The sequence below is a fragment of the Mytilus galloprovincialis genome, chromosome 2, assembly GCF_965363235.1.
Source record: "Mytilus galloprovincialis chromosome 2, xbMytGall1.hap1.1, whole genome shotgun sequence".
Taxonomy (NCBI): Eukaryota; Metazoa; Mollusca; class Bivalvia; order Mytilida; family Mytilidae; genus Mytilus; species Mytilus galloprovincialis.
The window spans coordinates 27113107-27132518 of NC_134839.1; the positions used below are offsets into that span (position 1 = coordinate 27113107).

The 19412-nt window shown below is 31.9% G+C and overlaps 1 protein-coding gene and 1 pseudogene across 1 annotated transcript in view; one reads left to right on the forward strand and one right to left on the reverse strand.

Moving 5' to 3' along the window:
* Positions 1-603: 603 nt before the first annotated feature.
* Positions 604-4593, reverse strand: LOC143062009 (uncharacterized; annotated as a pseudogene).
* Positions 4594-6124: 1531 nt separating this feature from the next.
* Positions 6125-19412, forward strand: part of LOC143063279 (L-proline trans-4-hydroxylase-like) — a 70241-nt gene continuing 56953 nt past the window's right edge. Inside the window, exon 1 of the mRNA XM_076235333.1 lies at positions 6125-6156. The gene's annotated coding sequence lies outside the window, so the exon portion shown is untranslated. The remainder of the gene's footprint in view (positions 6157-19412) is intronic.

Consider the following 19412-nt stretch of genomic DNA (forward strand, 5'->3'; position numbering starts at 1 on the left):
GGATTCTTATAGGTCTGTTAAATGTTGTAATATAGATTAAAAATTGATGTTTATGGTCGTTTTTACTTTTAAGAGAATAATTTTGTGTGGATCGAATCAGTTAATAAAATTATTTACCTTTGTTTCACTTTCAATGTTGACATTCTTTTCCTTTGAATACCCGTACACGGACAATGCATGCGTTATTCTATCTCTTTCTACGGGGTTAAATTGGAGTTCACATGAATAAGGATATAATGAGGTCAAATTATTCACTTGCAAGTGAATAATTCATTATCAAAGTGTGTTAGCTTAATTTGACAAAATTGAACCATTTTAGGTGATAAAAGCAAATTATTATTTCACTATTTCACTTTCATTAATGGTTGAACAAAAAAAATATCATACTTTTGATTTTTTATATATCTCGTAGCTAGTGCTCCTTTAAGTCTCCAGAATAACATGAATATTTGTATTGTTTTAAAAAAAAAAGTACTGAATTAGTTATTACATTTTGTATCTAATTTAATGACAGTAAAATAGAAGTCTAGCAAATCAAATATATAAATTATCGAGACTACCTAGTGAATGAGATTAATTAAGTTGCACTAAATGATTCAGAATTTAAAATTTGGGTAGGTGCCTATATTCAAAGAATTTCTTAACATGTTTCATAGTACATGTATTCATAGCCCAAGGTCCATATTTTTCAACAACATGGTCGGGTCCCTCCGAACCGTACTTTGACAAGAAGTTGATTCCAATGTCACCATCGATGTCGGGTAGCCTTAACGACCGACTATCATTTGTGAAAAGACATCTTCAATATTCATTACCAATGTGTTTGGCCTTGGTTCAAGTTCTACCCATCTACCGTCCGGCGCCAAAATATCAAGTCCTTTATAATTAAAGGAAGTTAATAAAGTTAAGAAGGTAGAGTCCGTGTGGTGCGGGGTTGTCACTACTTTCCGTCCTCAATCACTGCATTTTCTGGTGTTTTTTTTTATCCCAAGGTGGATAATGGATCAACCTAAACGTTGACATAGGCTTGGTAGAAAATATTGGTTCAAAGGCATGTTCGTCTATACCTAAACCTATTGCTGCAAGTAGAATCTCTAGAGCAGTTTCGTGCATATATTCGTATGTCTCAAGCAAACACTTTTTATAAAGAAATGTTCCGTCCTCGTTTGGCCAGACAGATTTTTCATAAAACCAATTTCCAGGAGCAATTGTTTGGTCATTTGGATCAACATATCGTCCGAAGTCAAATCCTTCTTTTTGACTTGGCTCATTTTCACCTACTGGAAAATATCCTTGGTATACATTGCTACTTTCTGAGTGTCATATATTTCTTAGCAGCGTTTTCTTTGTCTCCGTTAAGAAAATTTATCACCACACAAATAGCCCTGTACTAAGTACTCCTTTCCGCAAAGATAGAGAAAATTTCTGGATAAGGGAGTTAGGGACTGCAATGCCATATGGTTGCAATGACAATATTAAAGGAGTAGGAAATTTGTCAAGTCCTGCCTGCAGTGATGTTAATGTAATGAGTTTATTTAATACTACCTTACGACAACAACGTAGTCATGGGCAAAAACATTACCATCGGCCTAATGTAAAAAAGTCTTCCAAATCTAGATCACCATCTGGGAGCTTTGATGACCTTCTTTCACATCTTCATCATCCACTAGGGTTACATTACATAAGAACTATTCTCTTTTCACTGCCAGGTAATTTTCTAAAACGTTTGAGAGATTATGCACTTGACAAAGGAGGCACCAATACATTTTCTGCAACATACAGACTAGTCAGTATTATTAGTGATGTAGCTTTTTTCCGTCTTTTCAAACCAGTAAGATCGGAACCTTTACATGAGGAAAAGAGGAGATTCCTTCCTGTTGATTTTGCCAATAGAGGAATTGATGCAATCAATATCTGCAACGTTCTACATCACAAGGAGGTAACATCTAAAATTCCTATTTATTTTCAAAATCAGTCTGTTCCTATTGTATCCTACAGTTACACCAAAACCATTGACCTAAAATATTTAACTATAAACAAGCATTGCAGGACCTTGACTTAGAACAATACCTAAAACAACCTACGACATGTGACTGTTCCCACTCGCCTTATAATTACAGCCCCTCTGGTCATGTTATAACTGGGGATCTAAACATAATTCAACATGAAAATCTCCGAAAGGTGATTTCTCATGGTCCTAAGTTTAGAGAACCCCAACACATCAATTGGAACCATAACTTCAAAATAATTATGGATTCCATTGAGGACTACGCCAGAGCATGGGCTAAGCGAGAAGAAGTTGAACTGGACACTTTGTCAGAATGGGTTAAAACTATCAGGTCTCTGATAAAACGTCGCATTCACAAGTTGAAAAACTGTGTGAACGATCGACCAAAGTCCGTTTTCAGAGACAAAGACGCCATGAAATGTCTATCAACTCTTCATGATAAGTATGTTGTTGTTCCTGCGGACAAAGCTTCAAATAATATTGTCTTTGTATGTAAATCGTATTACTACGAATGTCTTGTAAAAGAATTGGGTATAAAGGAGCACTCAGGTAATCCCACATACAAAGACATATCATTTGACAAGGATGAGATTTTAGAAAATCATAAGTCCTTCATGGCTTCAATAAACATTGCATTGAACACCAAACCGGAGGACTTACCTTGTTTGTATTGGATACCAAAGCTTCATAAAATTCCGTACAAACAACGGTATATTGCTGGCTCATCTTCATGTTCCACTAAAGAATTGTCCATTAGATTGACTAAAATTCTGTCCGCAGTGAAGGAGGGTCTTCAGAAATACTGTGAAACTGTTTACTCGCGTAGTGGTATTAACCATATGTGGATTCTTAAAAATTCTAAAGAACTTCTAGACAATTTTAAATCTCAGTCTTTTTCTGAAATTAGTTCCATCAAAACTTTTGATTTTTCAACCCTGTATACCACCATTCCCCATGTGAAATTGAAAAATCGCCTAAAAGAAATAATCCACAATGCCTTTCAACATAAAAATGGTAGCATACGCTATAAATTTATTACTTTGGGATTTCATAAGGCATATTTCGTAAATAGTGACAAACAAAAAGGTAAAATATGCTACACAGAAGAACAAGTGGTCAGTATGCTGGAGTTTCTTATCGACAACATATTTGTTGAGTTTGGAGGTAGACTTTTCCAACAAATTGTCGGCATTCCTATGGGAACAAACTGTGCGCCTCTTCTTGCCGACCTCTTCTTATTTTCATATGAATCGGAGTTCCTCCAGACACTTGTAAAAAACAAGAGAATCAAAGAAGCCAGATTATTTAATTTCACTTTCAGATATATTGATGATGTTTTTTCCATAAACAATCCGAACTTTTCTGATTGGGTTCCATTAATATATCCCCCAGAACTAGAGATTAAAGAAACAACAGACACGGCTTCCTCCGCCTCATTTTTAGACATATCTCGAATTTGACTTACACAGTCATCTCAGTACCAGAATCTATGACAAACGAGACGATTTTAATTTTGAAATTATAAATTTCCCCCACCTTAGTAGCAATATACCAACTTCACCTGCATATGGGATATATATTTCCCAACTTATTCGATATTTTTAAGAGCTTGCAGCTCCTACTCAGACTTTGTAAAACGTCATCAGTGTCTGAGTAGAAAGTTGATGAAACAGGGGTATGTCAAAGAACGTCTCGTTCTTTTTCTAAAAAAGTTCATCGGAAGGTACCAAGACCTTGTTGATAAATATTCCGTATCAACTTCTCAAATAATACACGATGGTCTTGATGTATAGATTCTGCGTACTGATGTTGTTTATCATCTTAACAACGTGTTTTATAGTTCTTTCATTTGTCTTTGTTCTATTATTAATATTACTTTTACTGTTGAATGGTTTCATGTGATATCCGTTTCACGTGGCTCGGTACTTATACATCTCGTCAATGTGTTTGTATTGGCTTTCATTTTTTTGTGGTTTGTTTTGTAATTGTGACTTTTTGTATTTCTTTTGTTCTTATAACGTGACTCTGTACTTTAAAAGATCCCGTCAATATGATATTGTTCTATTATATGTCATTATGATATATTTCTATTATGAATTACAATATACGTTGAACCGCAAACGTCAAAATCATTCAATCGCGTAGTTGAATTAACTATTTTTGGATTCTTATAAATTCTATATATAACTTTTGGACTAGTTTAAATCTCGGTCTATTTCTTAAATTTATTCTTACATACTTTTAATTTTTTAACCCTGTATGCTAACATTCCCATAAAAATTTTAAAATTGTTTGTACGCACATTGAACGACATTCGTTTTTGATGCGTTTTGTTATTTGATTTTGCCATGTGATTATGGACTTTCCCAATTGATCTTCCTCTAAGTTCAGTATTTTTGTGATTTTACTTTTTGGTAAATAAAGAACCACTGACAGCATTCATAAAGTTGATCATAGTTCAATCCCTGCACATTTTCTATAAACATAAATCCAGTGTTTTCCAAACCATCAACAACGGTTTGAGCAACTTCTGACCTGTGTCTTTTAGCTTTAGAAATGTCAACAGTTGGCATTCTTAATGTCTGTTTGTCAATAGTACTTTTATCAATTAGTCTGGAAAAAAATTATAAATTATTGATATATGTATCACGAATAAATGAAAATCCTTTAAATAATTGTGTTTACCGAACATTTCCCCATCTTCTTACACAAGCAACACAACAGATGTAACACCTAGAGCAGAATCTTATTACTCTTTCGGAGCACCCGAGATCACCCAGTGTTTGGTGGGGTTCCTGTTACTCAGTCTTTAGTTTTCTATTGTGTGTTTTGTTATCTGTTGTATGTCTTTGTTTTTTTTTCCTTTTTAGTCATGGCGTTGTCAGTGTATTTTTGACGAATAAATTCGAATGTCCCTTTGGTATCTTCGCCTCTCTTTTCTTTAATTTCGTCTCTTTCGGAATTTCACATTTCTTGTCACCATGGAGTTGAAACAATATACATGTTTACTTGGCAGACGTTGCAGTAAAGGAAATTAAAATTTTTAAATATTTGAAATTACGAAGCCATTTTTTGGAAAATTTAACTCAAACCTAACCAGTACGGAACATATCATACCATTCTCCATTATTGATGTTATCTAAGTTTGTATGTGATGTATGTTGACACAATTCTGGCTGCTGGATCTTAATTATTGTCAAATAAACCTATTATAAAATTGAGAATGGAAATGGGGAATGTGTCAGAGAGACAACAACCCGACCATAGAGCAGACAACAGCCGTCTGTAAGAGTTGCTTATGCAAGTTTATCAATATAACGGATTTATAAACATGGCATACAAGTGGGAGGTTTAGCTTGCCAAAAACTAGGTAAACCCACCATTTTCTTCGGAAAATGCCTGTACCAAGTCTGGAATATGGCACTTGTTTTCCACTTGTTCCATTGATTTATAACGTTTGATTTCGTTAGTTTGAATTTGCTTTGGAGGTCAGTATCTTTTTTATCGTTATGTTTAGCTAAGTTCAAGGAATGAGTTTTAAGTCTTATCTCTTTGTCAGTCGGTGGGCAGAAACATGTCGTGAATAATAACAACTATAAAACAACAACAAAACTCTTCTAATGTATGATGCATTCTAGTTGTTTGCTTGTTTCGTTTTGATATCTCAAAGTCATATTGTATAAATCATTATTTTTTTGCTTGTATTGTTTTCACTTGAACATTGAATGTATATTGTTTTCTACTGTAATTGGCATGTCAAAGCAAGGCCATATAGCTCTTATACCTGAAGACCGGAATTATGTGACATTTTCTCCTAAAATGGTTAATGTGAAATACACGAACACGTAATCTGGTTTTAACCTCTTTTTTTAAAGATGTTTTGTTATTAAGAAAGGAAAAGATCATTTTTATTATTAGACAGCAATGGACGCTCTCTTGAAAGCAAGACATTATATAGATTTATCTTATCTACATAGATACAATTTTCAATGAAGAAATATATATTCACTATAGTGTAAATACATACATGTCTTTAATCATGTGTGCATTTAGACCGAATACGTTTGACTCTGTTAGATAAATTTAGATGAGTAACATGCTGATAACACATATAACATATCTACAGTGGTCTAATATCCTAATCAAAGGTATTGTGTGTAAGATTTGATATGTTATGAATCTGAATAACGTCACACATGTATCAATTTTTATCAAGACTTCTAAACAAGCCATTTTTTCATATGGCCATAACCGGTGTTCATTCATTTCCACGTGAAAAAGAATCGTTCATATGTAGTTTTTGTTCCATCTAAATATACACATTGTGTTCCCTTGAACTCTTTCTAATTTTATGATTGCAAAAGTATACAATTTTGTAAAAATCGTTTGAACCTGAATGTGTGATTTAATTTGAATGCAAATCACTGCTAACAATCTTCACTTGGTCCATTTACTTCTTTAGACAACTATTTATCCTTAAACCAATTTTGGACTTAGCACAACGGCACGGCTAAAAATGAAAATGACAAACAGACAAACAATAGTGCATATGACACAACATAGAAAACTAAAGAATAACTAACACAAACCGCACCTAAAACTAGGGAAAAGAAGGGTAAGTCATACCTCTTTATAAGTCAAACATCTGACTTGGTACACACGTTTCTTTCTGATATAACTACCAAATGAATGCTTATAAGTCAAACCTCTGACTTTGTACACACGTTTTTCTGATATAACTTCCACCGTTTATAAGTCATACTTCTGGCATGGTGCAGACGTCTGCCTGGGACAGCTAACAAGCTTGCTTCTGACTTGATGCAGTGTGTTCAAAAGTCCCGTGACAACAGTGTTTGGGATTGGACATTGATCATGAAACAAACCCATTTGATGAAAGATAATATGTATTTTAAAGCAAAATATTAAAACTCAATATGCTTTTAAAACTTCATCGTGTGTTTCTTTTTTCATCTGTAGTCATAATCCAAGATTCACGACAACAATCCCAATATTCAATCCAAGGCGATTATCAAACTACTTAAAAGAGCGTTTTAAAAAATCATGTCGTTTTGCTATCTGATAAGTGACTTTCCGTTTTTAATTATTCTCGGAGTTCAGTATTTTTGTGATTTAACTTTATTTGTGTAGTTTACTCATATACAGAACAATCATTTTCCTTAATTCTATATTCAAGATAAACTTTAATATCGACGATAACAAAAATATTTCTAGAGTTAATTTAAAAATCATTATTTGTGAAATATTTCTTTCAGGTTGTCACGTAATTCAGTGTACTTCGCAAACAGCAACTTAAATTCTTATACGGATGATTAAAGATTTTGCTATGTAGTTACGTCCGTCCTATTTTTACTGAAATAGGTCATTATCATAATGTTAAAAGATTATCGCACAGATACAAATGTGTACGTAAATTTATAACAGTACAGAAAGTAAACAATATATACAATATTTAAAGGTAAGGATTCTTCAATCTCTAAAAGGTAAATGCACAAAAATAACACACTCCGAAAAAAATTCTTAAAAAAAAGTTAAAATGCAAATGAAAAAATCAAAACCACGAACACATAAAACGAATGGTGAACAACTGTCATATTCCTGACTTGGTATAGACATTTTCATATGCAGTAAATGCTGGATTAAATCTAGTTAAATAGCTAGCTAAACCTCTTACTTGTATGCCAGTCGCATACAATTCTATTATATTGACAAAGATGTGCGAACAAAAGAAACAGACATAATAGTTACAAATGTCAAAAAGGGGTACAGCAGTCAAGATTGTGCTATAAACTTAATCACTATAAAAACAAACAAATGTGTTAACAAAACAAAACCAAACCAAAAGGCATATAGGAAAACCATATTAGCGAAAGCGAAAGACAAGAATACAAAAAATAACCATAGTACAATAACACAATGACGGGATGTAAAAGTACCGAGTAAAGTCAAACGGATATTACAAAAAATAGACTAATCAGTAAAAGTAATAATTTACAAATGATGTTGATCCTTTTGCCTTTAAAACCATGGTTTGATAAATTTGAGAAAAATGATGACACGATCCCGAACTATATTGCGGATGTTTATCTATTGTTGATATCTGTGATGAGTTTATTAACCTCCTTACGTCATCAAACCATAGATATCATAATTATCTTAGGGCTATTATAACTTGGAGTGATACCATGACCTACAACATAATATAATCATGTACATTCGGATTCAGTCATAACCCCGTGTAGAACTGTCAAAATATCTATCATAAAACAGTTTTTAAATGTTCTAAAGTATATGATTGATTTTGAGTTTTGGTGTTTAAGCGCCACTTTTAAGCACCGCATTTAAGCTGTTTCGTGGCGGCCAGTTTTTACTGAGGGAGGAAGCCGGAGTGCCCGGAGAAAACCACCGACCTTCAATAGGAAAACTGACATTCCTAGTCAATTAAGATTGCAGTCGATGGCACCCACAAGCGGGGTTCGAACTTACAACCTCAGTTTTGACTTGCTAGTGATTACAATATTAACTGTTTTTACCACTCGGCCACCGAGGCCCCTCAAATATATAATTGTACCGTATTGTGCATGTATCGCTTCCTAAGTCTTACTAACGTTATACCCAGTAGCATTGCCATGGCCAGTAAATGAACTTGACGCAAATTTTTTTAATGCTTTTGAAATAGGGTTTCCTGTGAATTTAATATTTTGTAAAATTTCACAAAAGTTTTTTTTACTGTATTACAGGAGTGTCTTACTGTAGCAATGACTACGGGAAGTTCCAAACTAAATTCGGGTTTGTGTCTTTAACCATAGTGGTAGTGTTTGTGTAAAAATTATTTCGAATTCAAATATGTTTTCTTCTTGAATGTAATTAGTAATGATGCATTATAAAACAAAAAACGTATCTCTGAAATCTATAGTTTAAGAAATTATCTGTGTATCTAGATTACGTTACAAGGTTTAATTTTGTACATTTATGCAATAAAGGAGTGGCGAAAGATCACAGATGATCATTCAAACTCTTTAGTCGAAAATGAAATGAAAAACCCATGGCTAAAAAAGAAAATAAGACCAACAGACAAACAATATCATACAAAACTCATTAAACAGAACAAAATTACTATGACTAAATCTTAACTCAAAAACTGAAAGATAAAGAGCTATATCAATGTTATTGAATAATTAGGATGTAGATTACAGGAACCTATATCAGTTAAACAGTTCGATCGATTTTGCTTTTTTTTCAATTTCAGTCTTGTGTCTAGTGGTTAAGTGTCACAGAATATACAAAAATTTGCAACGAAAATCAGTGTTGGAATCTTTTTTATGTAGACATAATTCTGATTTCTAAATGATCATATAATCCTGGAATTCTCTTTCAAAATCTCAAGTGTTTGTTTTGCCGATAAATTTGAATTAAGAGACGCTTATTCATTGTTTTGGTTGAGTTGCCTGTACCAAGTCAGGAATATGACAGTTGTTTCCCATTCATTTGGTGTGTTTAAACTTTTAATTTTGCCATTTTGATCAAGTGTTTTCCGTTTTAAACTTTCCTTCGAGTTGGTATTTTACGTATTTTACTTTTTTCACTTAATGCTGTTCGGCCTGTATTGTTGTATTTTGCATGACATCAAACCCTTTGTTTTAAATTTTATTTTACAGAATACCTGTTTGACCGTGATGAATGTCAAGTCACACAAAAGATTAAACAAAACTTTGACAAACATGGTTACATTTAAGGGAAGTATATGCTTTATGAACGAATAAATATATCGGAACAGTGGATTATAAACATAATAAATTAAACGATATCGATACACAAAACTTCAAACACTATATTCAATATTAAATTTCATTTATTAGTGCATTCGTAGAGGTTTTAATGTAATCATCACCGACACAACAGGCGTGAAAAACATAGCTATATAAACCGTTACGCAATATATGGGCTGCGATTGGAAAAATAAAAGATAAAACACAAAATAAAATGTTGTTATTATGATGGTGTAAGGTATAATGATTGACTATAAAATGTTTGGAATATATCTTTTCAACGTTTTGCTTTGCAGAGGACTTCTTGATAACAAAGAGGTTAAAAAGTAAAGAAAGTATTTGAAAATGCCACATCTGAACAGATTCTGGAAGACAGTAAAATGAGGGTAACTTCAATTTAAGAATTACATAGAAGGAACCGTGATAATATGTCTTGTCCTTTGTGTAAGTAATATGTTCTACTTACTATGTTGTCCCTTGAAGTTTTAAATGTTTTAATGTGTTGCTGCACCACTTTAATCTGCTTGATTAGAATATCATTGTTGTTCCTTCAAAATCGATTCACAGACAAAATTTTGGTATGTATCCATGAAGAATTGATGGATAATTATGTAATAAACCAAGTCAGTAATATTACAGTTGTTATACACTCATTTGATGGGTTTGAACTTTTGATTTGCCATTTGCGTAAGGACTTTCCGTTATAATTTCCTGAGAATTCAGTATTTTTAATATTTTGTTTTATTTTTAGAAAAGTTAAGGTTTTGCAAAAAACTGAAGATTACGTAAATTCTTAAATTATTGCTTTTAGCTCCGCCACGATGACTTCTGGTGAAAACCTGTAATACATTTCCAAATTAAAATTGTAGGAAATAAAATGAAGTAATGAATATGGCTATTTAATTATATCTAGCATGTTATCCTCAAGGAAATATATCAACTCTTTATCTCCCCTGATAGTAAAACGAGTGGTAAAGGGTCGTTTAAATATAGTGCTACATCCAGTAGGGCAGTAGTCACCATATTATACATTGCAATTTTTTTGACCTCAAACAATCATATCTGATCAGCTGCAGTTGTGTTCTCATTTAAAAAAATTTATATCATTTAACTAAACCAAGAATCAATTATCTATCCTTGAAGATATCCGATGGTCAAGGACAAAGACCAAATCAATAGTATGGTCACACCCTGGTAAAGATGTCAGTGGAATGGTTAGTAGGTAACAAAAAGTAGCAGGAACATGTGAAAAAGTAAGTCTCAATTATATACTTAATGTAGTTATTGCAACATCAAACTAAGACTGTAACAAGCTGTAAAATATATAACTATAGCCATTACCAAAATAACACAATCCTCATATTATTTTATTGTTGAAAGTCTTATTTGAGGAACATAAACAGCATGTGATTCTATCGAATCACGACTAAACAGTTATCAGAAGTTAAACCAATAATCTTTTAGAATGAATAAATACATTTGGTTGATTTTTTATAACAGCTATGCTCGTGGGACCTAATCCCATTGATGATTTACTTGTATACTTAGTATTTACTTATTCTTGAAGTCATAAATACATATTTCTTAAAAACAAATATGAAAAATTAACAATTTTTCTACTTTTCAGCTCACAGGAGAATAAGTATATCATTTTCATGGAAAATTGGTCAGTAAAGAGGCCAACACTGTTGCCTCGTTCTTATGGCATCAGGATTCCGGGTAATATTATCATGATCGGGTATGCTCATAGCTATAAGGTGTTTTTGTTTAATATTTTTCATACACTGGGATATTTTGGAATGAGTAATAAGCGTTGCCAGAGAGGAGGAAACAGACTGCCTCATTTATTGTTTTGAAGCCTTTAAAAACGGCATTGGAATATTTATGAATATTCAATTCATAATCACTACACTCATTCAAGTTATAGTTCCGTTCGTCACACTATAAAATTTTACATTTGTATGTTGTGTATTGTATACTGGTTTTGTCTGTTTGTGTTCTTTCATAGAAAAACAAAGGATAGGGGTATCTATCTATGACACAAAATCAGTACATGCAAAAAAAAAAACAAAAAAAAACCACACAAAAAGCAAAAGAACAGCGCATGTCCTTAAGTATATTCGACTTCTCTTTTAGTAGATTTAAGATTACGTGTTGAGGTTACCAACTCTACACTTCTTTTCTACATTATCTTAATGTGGACATGGCATACGATTTTATTTTATTTTAATACGTCTTACCCGTGATTTGTCTATAAAGGTCTAATCGTTAAAGCCTAATTATGTCTGAGTATACATTGAACTGTGTAATTGAAAAGAAAGGAAAATAATTGACAGTCAAACTAAACTATCGAGTAGGTATTGATACATGAGAAAATATTACAAGTAGAAAACTCGTCAGAAATACCAAGCTAATACCAAGCTTGTATCGCAATTCTTCAACCATTTGTCAACATAAGTCAGATACACAGCAATCGAATCAAAGCGGTCATAAGACTAAAAATTGAAAATCATACCCAAAGGAACTGTCAGATGTGGTCAAGTCCATCTATTCATTTGAGTAGAAAACCCTAAGGAATTCCAATATTTTAACATATTCTAAACTGTGAATTTATAAAAAAGAACCGGGATACCAACTTTGGTGACTGACTATTGTGCTAGTTATATTATTGCAAATATAATTAAACTTCAGGTTAAGTGTGAAATATTTTTTACAGTTATTTGACTTTTGATATTACAAGTTTGTCGCTAAAGATAGCACTACTATATATAGGAAAGGGAAATTCGTTATACTAAAATGGCAGAATACATGCGCATTCCAAATACCGGAAGTTTATAACTTTTCTATTCTTTCTATTCTTTCTATTGTGTTGTCAAATGGTATGTATGTTTTCGATCAATATTGTTGATCTAAATGGTAAATATACCTCTGTGAAATATAATGATTCTGTGAAACAAACCTTATTAACTTCTTTTTATGATACGATTAATACCATCGTTTTCTCTGGTAACTTTTTTAATTTTCAAGATGAAACATGTGAAATTATATTATACAGTATTAGACACAAAAAGTATAAAGAGTTAAGTTACACTTGTAAGATCGATTAAATCATAGTGGTATAATAGGATATAAATTTTTTAATTGATTTTGTTAATTAAATGCTGCTTCTAATAATTGTCACTTCTGATCCATTTTTTTGCATGGGTCAAGAAACATACAGAGTATAGAAACATATATTAATCCAATATTTTAAATATTCAATCCCACCATATTTTGTGGGCAATATGCCATATCAATTTTATAAATAGAACTAATGAAACTTCAAAGTCAGTGTGAATATGAAACTTTCAAACTGCTTATATTTCTTTGTTTTTCATCAAATGTTTCTGTTAATCAGTCAAACATATAACCAAGATGTTTCAAGATTCTAGCTTTTGCCGATTCAGATTGCCCCCTCCTCACAAAATGTTAAACTGCAATTCATATGAAATCACTAAAGATATCTCAAATATGCCAAGTGTAAGATAATTTGCAGATACAAGACGTTTAAAAAATATTGGGATATTTCAATAGTTCTTTAAGGGCACTATGAATAATTAAATATATGATGGAATACCAAACCACATGCCCTTTTAAATAAGTTATGGTGTTTAAATACGTCTACGGCTGAAGACATTTTAGTTTTAAAATAACACCTTGAGAAAACACATTAAAGAATTATTATTCAAAGTCTTTCAAAAGCAAGAGACTAACAACAATCAAAATGAAAAAAAACTTCAATTTTATATACTATATAAAACAAGACCAAATATAATTGCACTTCAGGTTAAGTGTGAAATATTTTTTAGAGTTATCTGACTTTTGATCTTACAAGTTTGTCGCTAAAGATAGCACTACTATATATAGGAAAGGGAATTTCGTTATTCTAAAGGCAGAATACGTTCGCATTCCAAATACCGGAAGTTTATAACTGTTCTATTCTTTCTATTCTTTCTATTGTGTTGTCAAATGGTATGTATGTTTTCGATCAATATTGTTGATCTAAATGGTAAATATACCTCTGTGAAATATAATGATTCTGTGAAACAAACCTTATTAACTTCTTTTTATGATACGATTAATACCATCGTTTTCTCTGGTAATTTTTTTAATTTTCAAGATGAAACATGTGAAATTATATTATACAGTATTAGACACAAAAAGTATAAAGAGTTAAGTTACACTTGTAAGATCGATTAAATCATAGTGGTATAATAGGATATAAATGTTTTAATTGATTTTGTTAATTAAATGCTGCTTCTAATAATTGTCACTTCTGATCCATTTTTTTGCATGGGTCAAGAAACATACAGAGTATAGAAACATATATTAATCCAATATTTTAAATATTCAATCCAACTATATTTTGTTGGCAATATGCCATATCAATTTTATAAATAGAACTAATGAAACTTCAAAATCAATGTAAATATGAAACTTTCAAACTGCTTATATTTCTTTGTTTTTCATCAAATGTTTCTGTTATTCAGTCAAACATATAACCAAGATGTTTCAAGATTCTAGCTTTTGCCGATTCAGATTGCCCCCTCCTCACAAAATGTTAAACTGCAATTCATTCTAAATCACTAAAGATATCTCAAATCTGCCAAGTGTAAGATAATTTGCAAATACAAGACGTTTAAAAAAATATTATGAATAATTAAATATATGATAGAATACCAAATCACATGCCCTTTTAAATATGTTATGGTGTTTAAATACGTCTGCGGCTGAAGACATTTTGGTTGTAAAATAATACCTTGAGAAAACACATTAAAGAATTATTAATCAAAGCCTTTCAACAGCAAGAGACTGACATCAATCAAAATAAAAAAAACTTCAATTTTATATACTATATAAACCAAGACCAAATACAAGACCTTCATATGTTGCAATTCAAATCCAAATGTGATAGTTCAACATTATGTAAATTAAGGATAAGAGCTCACACTTACTCTGTCGATATTTAAATATACAGAAGCAGAGTAGGATATGTCTTTGTTTGTATAACTAACATAATATATATAACATGTTTATTCACCGAGAGAATTTAAGTAGATTATGCAGTTTATTAATATTAATCGATAACAAGGACATTGAATAAGAGAGGTTTATTTGTGTGTGTTATAAGTAAAATATGACCTCTATTATTACTTCTTACAATACATATTTTACAGGAATGTTCTCTTTTTTTATCAGTACTAAATGAATATAGAAAATGATTGTTTTTTTTTTTGTTTTTTATCAAATTTTTCTGTTATTCAGTCAAACATATGGCCAAGATGTTTCAAGATTCTAGCTGTTGTTGATTTAGATTTCCACCTCCTCACAAAATTTTAAACGGCAATATATCTGAAATCACCAAAGATATCTCAAATCTGCCAAGTGTAAGATAACCTGCAGATAAAGAACAAGACTTTCCAAAAACTATTTGGACATTTCAATTGCTCATTATTGGCACTATGAATAATAAGACATATAATGGAATACCGAACTTAAAAACAAAACAGAAGTTTGATATTCCCTATTATGACGACAACATTTTACTGGAACTTTTTTTATGTCCAGTAATTGAGGACAAATATCGATAAGGTGTATAAAATCATGGATCTCTATTAAACTTTAGTACAAGATTCCATACCAGAAAAGGATGGTAGGGATTGCTTTGAGAGCTATTGGTCTTGTGATTTTGTCATTAGGGGCCATACAAGGTCAGTTTTACTGGTTCAGGGAAAATAAATTGTTTCGTAGACAATAACTATAATTGGAGTATATGATTGTGTAAGAAATATTAGTACAAGGTTTCATTCCACTCTAGGATGGTCGGGATTAATTTTTTGGGGTTGCTGTATTAGCGGCTTTGTAATTAGGGGCCAGAAAGGGGTAAAACAATTATTTGTCTGGTTTTAAGATAATAACTCGAGTAAAAGAAATATTGATTTGGTCAAAATTTAATCACAAGGTTCATTAACACAATAGGAAGGATTGAATTAATTTTTGATGTTATTGTCCTGCCGTTAAGGAATTAGGAGCCGCAGAAGGTCTAACAAAAAACTTTTTTTTCCAGGTTCACAGACAATAACTTGATAATAAGTGCATAGATCTCCATTTGATTTGAGCTCAAGGTTCCGTATCACAATAGAAAGGTTTGGATTTATTTTGGGGTTATTATCGTAGCTGTTTAGGAATTAAAGGCGAAAAAAATGGGGCAAAAAACAAGCGTTTTTCATGTTTCATGACAATAATTGGTGTAGGAGAGTATAGATTTCAATGAAATTTGCCACAAGGTTCCAAACTTTAAAAGGAAAGTTTTGAATGATTTTGTTTAGGGTCATGACCCATATCGTTTAATTAATAAGTGTCGAAAGGCAAAACACAACTATTATTCTGGTTTGCAGGCAAAAACTTGTGTATAATTGTACGAATCTTTATTGTTTCACAATGTTTCATACTACAATAGGAAGGTAGGATTTTATTTGGGGGGATTATAGAAGCTGTTTAGGAATAAGGGATAAAAAAGGGCCTACCAAAACAATTATTTGTCTGGTTCAGAGACAAAGACTTGAGTATAACTGTTTAGATCTGAATACAATTTAAGTACAAGGTTCCATTCTACAATAGGAAGTTGGGATTTACTTTGTGGGATATTGTTGTTGCCGTTTAGTAATTTAGTACCAAAAAACGTTAAAAAAAGATTCATTTTTCATGGTTTAAGACATGAATTTATGTATTACAGTTTTGATTTATATGAAATTTCACCTCAAGGTTTCATGCCTCAAAAGAAACGTTGGGATTGATTGTAGGGTCATGGTCCAAACCGTTGATTTATAAGGGTATGAAAAGGGGAAAAACATATAGGATTTTCTGATTTTCTGGACAATAACTTGAGTATAAGTATATATATTGCTATATAGTTGTTCTATAATGTGTTATACCATAAAATAACGTTTTGGGTTGATTAAAGGGGTTATACTCTATTGGTTTAGTTAAAAGGGGCCAAAACTTGTACTTAGTATACATCGTTATTTTTTTTTAGCAATTTAAATGGTTGTTAGTTCTTGAATTCTTGGGAGTCTTTAACATGATGAATCTAATTAGGTATTTAATATTTGAATTCTAGGATCTGTTTTCGAAATGATTCATATTAAGGTAAAAAGGGTCCAAAATTTGACTTTTTGTTATTTTTTTTTTTATATCATATTAATCGTGTTCCTTGATATTCAGAATCCAATTGTGTAATTTTCTTTAAAGTTTTAGGCCTGTATTTAATTGGGCTCCATAAAGGTCCAAAAATACAGCTTTTATTTATTTAAAAAAACCAATTCTTGGTGTTCTTTGATATGCCGATTCTAGGTATGTATTCAAAATTTTGATTTTGGGCATGGTTGGCCTACATTAAGATTCAAAGGATTCAAAATTTTATTTCGTTTAACATTTAAGAAAAAAAATGGTTTGGGTTCTTTGATATGCTGAATTTAAGCGTGTATCTAGATAGATTTAGATTTAGATTTCGGGCACAGTATTCAAGATGGACTAAATTGGGGTTCAAAATTGAACAATGTTTGATTTCATTAAAAGTTATATTGTTTGTTTTATTTTGTGCTTGGTTTTTAAAAGTTGGTCTACATCTGGGTCCAACATTAAACTTTGTTTGATTTCTTCAAAAGATTAATAATTGGTGTTCTTTAATGTATGCAATCTAACAATATTGTAAATTTTTGATTTTTGGTTTTTAAACTGGACCTATCAATGTCCGAAGTATCCCAAATAAAACAATTTGGTTATTTATTATTACATCACTGGTTCATATAAAATAAATTGTTTCACAAACAATAAAAGTACAGGTGTATGAATGTGTAAGACATTTTTGCACAAGGTTCCATACCATAATAGGACGGTCTGGATATCAGATAGTTAATCAAGCTCTACGTTTATAGATTTATTGTAAACTTATAGAAATTGTACAGTGAGTCATACACATGTCATAGTTTAGAATAGTTTTGCTAATTCAGATATACTAATTGTGGTGATAATTGTGTATACATTGTATTCCATTTCAAGATTGTTTACATGTTTAAATTGTTCATTATGGTTGAAAATTAGAAATTGAAGTTGGCTTTTGTCCATCTGTTGAAGTGGAAGTTATATGTAAGTGAAGGCTTAAAACAATTGTGCCATACATTATGTTATGTTATATCTTCAGATAATTATCTATTTTGTTTAAAGAAAATATTTCATTACAAAACATTGTGTAGATAAAGACGTGTGTACTGATTGATAAGTTGCAGATATTAGTTTGTGACGAATGAAAGAAAAAAATTGGGAACTAATTATTGTAATGCTTGATCCATGGTATTTGGGTCTTTCTCCATGGCAAATAACGCTGCTTTCTTGTCAGTACACGCCTTCAAAAACGCGTCAACAGCTATGGTATCAACTACATTGTCTGGCGTATTGAGGTAACCATTTGTTGCTAATTCCTGTATTCTTTCAGCAATTCCTCTATTAACTCATCAACAAACTGTCTAACCTCTTGCAATTGACGCCTAATGGTGTGAGGTAAATCTTTATTTCTAAATCTCTGACTCAGCTTTTGAACTAACATGTCATAGTCCTTTTGAACTGTCTCTGGGCGAGTACTCACAAATTTCAGAGCCTTATCTCTGAGGCATTCAATTAAGCGATCTAATTTTTGTTCATTAGACCATTCATACTTTCTAGCTATGTGGTTAAATTGCATGAAATAAGGCTTCCATTCAGATTTCCCATCAAATATGGCTAGCTTTGGTGGTGTTGGTCCAGAGCGTTGATTTGATTTGACTTCCTTAGAGATCGCGTCATCTTTTCCCTTCCCTGATGTTGATATTTTCCCATTGTTAGTTACCCTTTCTGCTGAAACTCCAAGTTTATCTGAACTTAGTGTTTGTCTGGATTTAAGCTTTGCAGAATCACTATACCACGAGCTGGCTGACATCTCGGTTACTTTACCCCTAATTATATCTCCTGGAGCTAGCATTTCGAAAATATGTCGTGATGTTTTAACATGCTGCAATTTCTCTTTTAATGCAGTTAATTTCCTGTCATATTCTGCATCTCTTTGCTTCATCTGCTTATATTTGTCCTTACTCCTTTCTCTTTCCTTATTCATCTCTTGAGCCTGTTCCATGAAATATCCATTAATGTTTGACGTTCCCGTTGCATGTTCTCCATTCGTCCTGAAAAATCACCTTCTTTTTCTGCCGTTGTGCTCTCATACTGATGTTGTAGCTCACTCATTTCCTGTTTAATTTGTGTATTTTCAAAACTCAACTTTTTTTGACTGTTCTCCCTTTCCAGCTGATCCTTCTCCATTTCTCTTTGCAAATTATCTTTTGTGTGTTGGAGTTCAGCAAGGCATTCTTCTATCTCTGCTGACTTACACATCAATTGCTTCTCAAATGTTACTTTTAAATCTTCGACTTCTTTCATATATTCCCTTTTTGAATGGACTTTGTCTTGTTCTGCAATTAACAACTTTGTCTTATACTGTTCTAATATTGCAGAAAAGTCGTCTTGTGCTGTTGGTTGCTTTTCTTGAG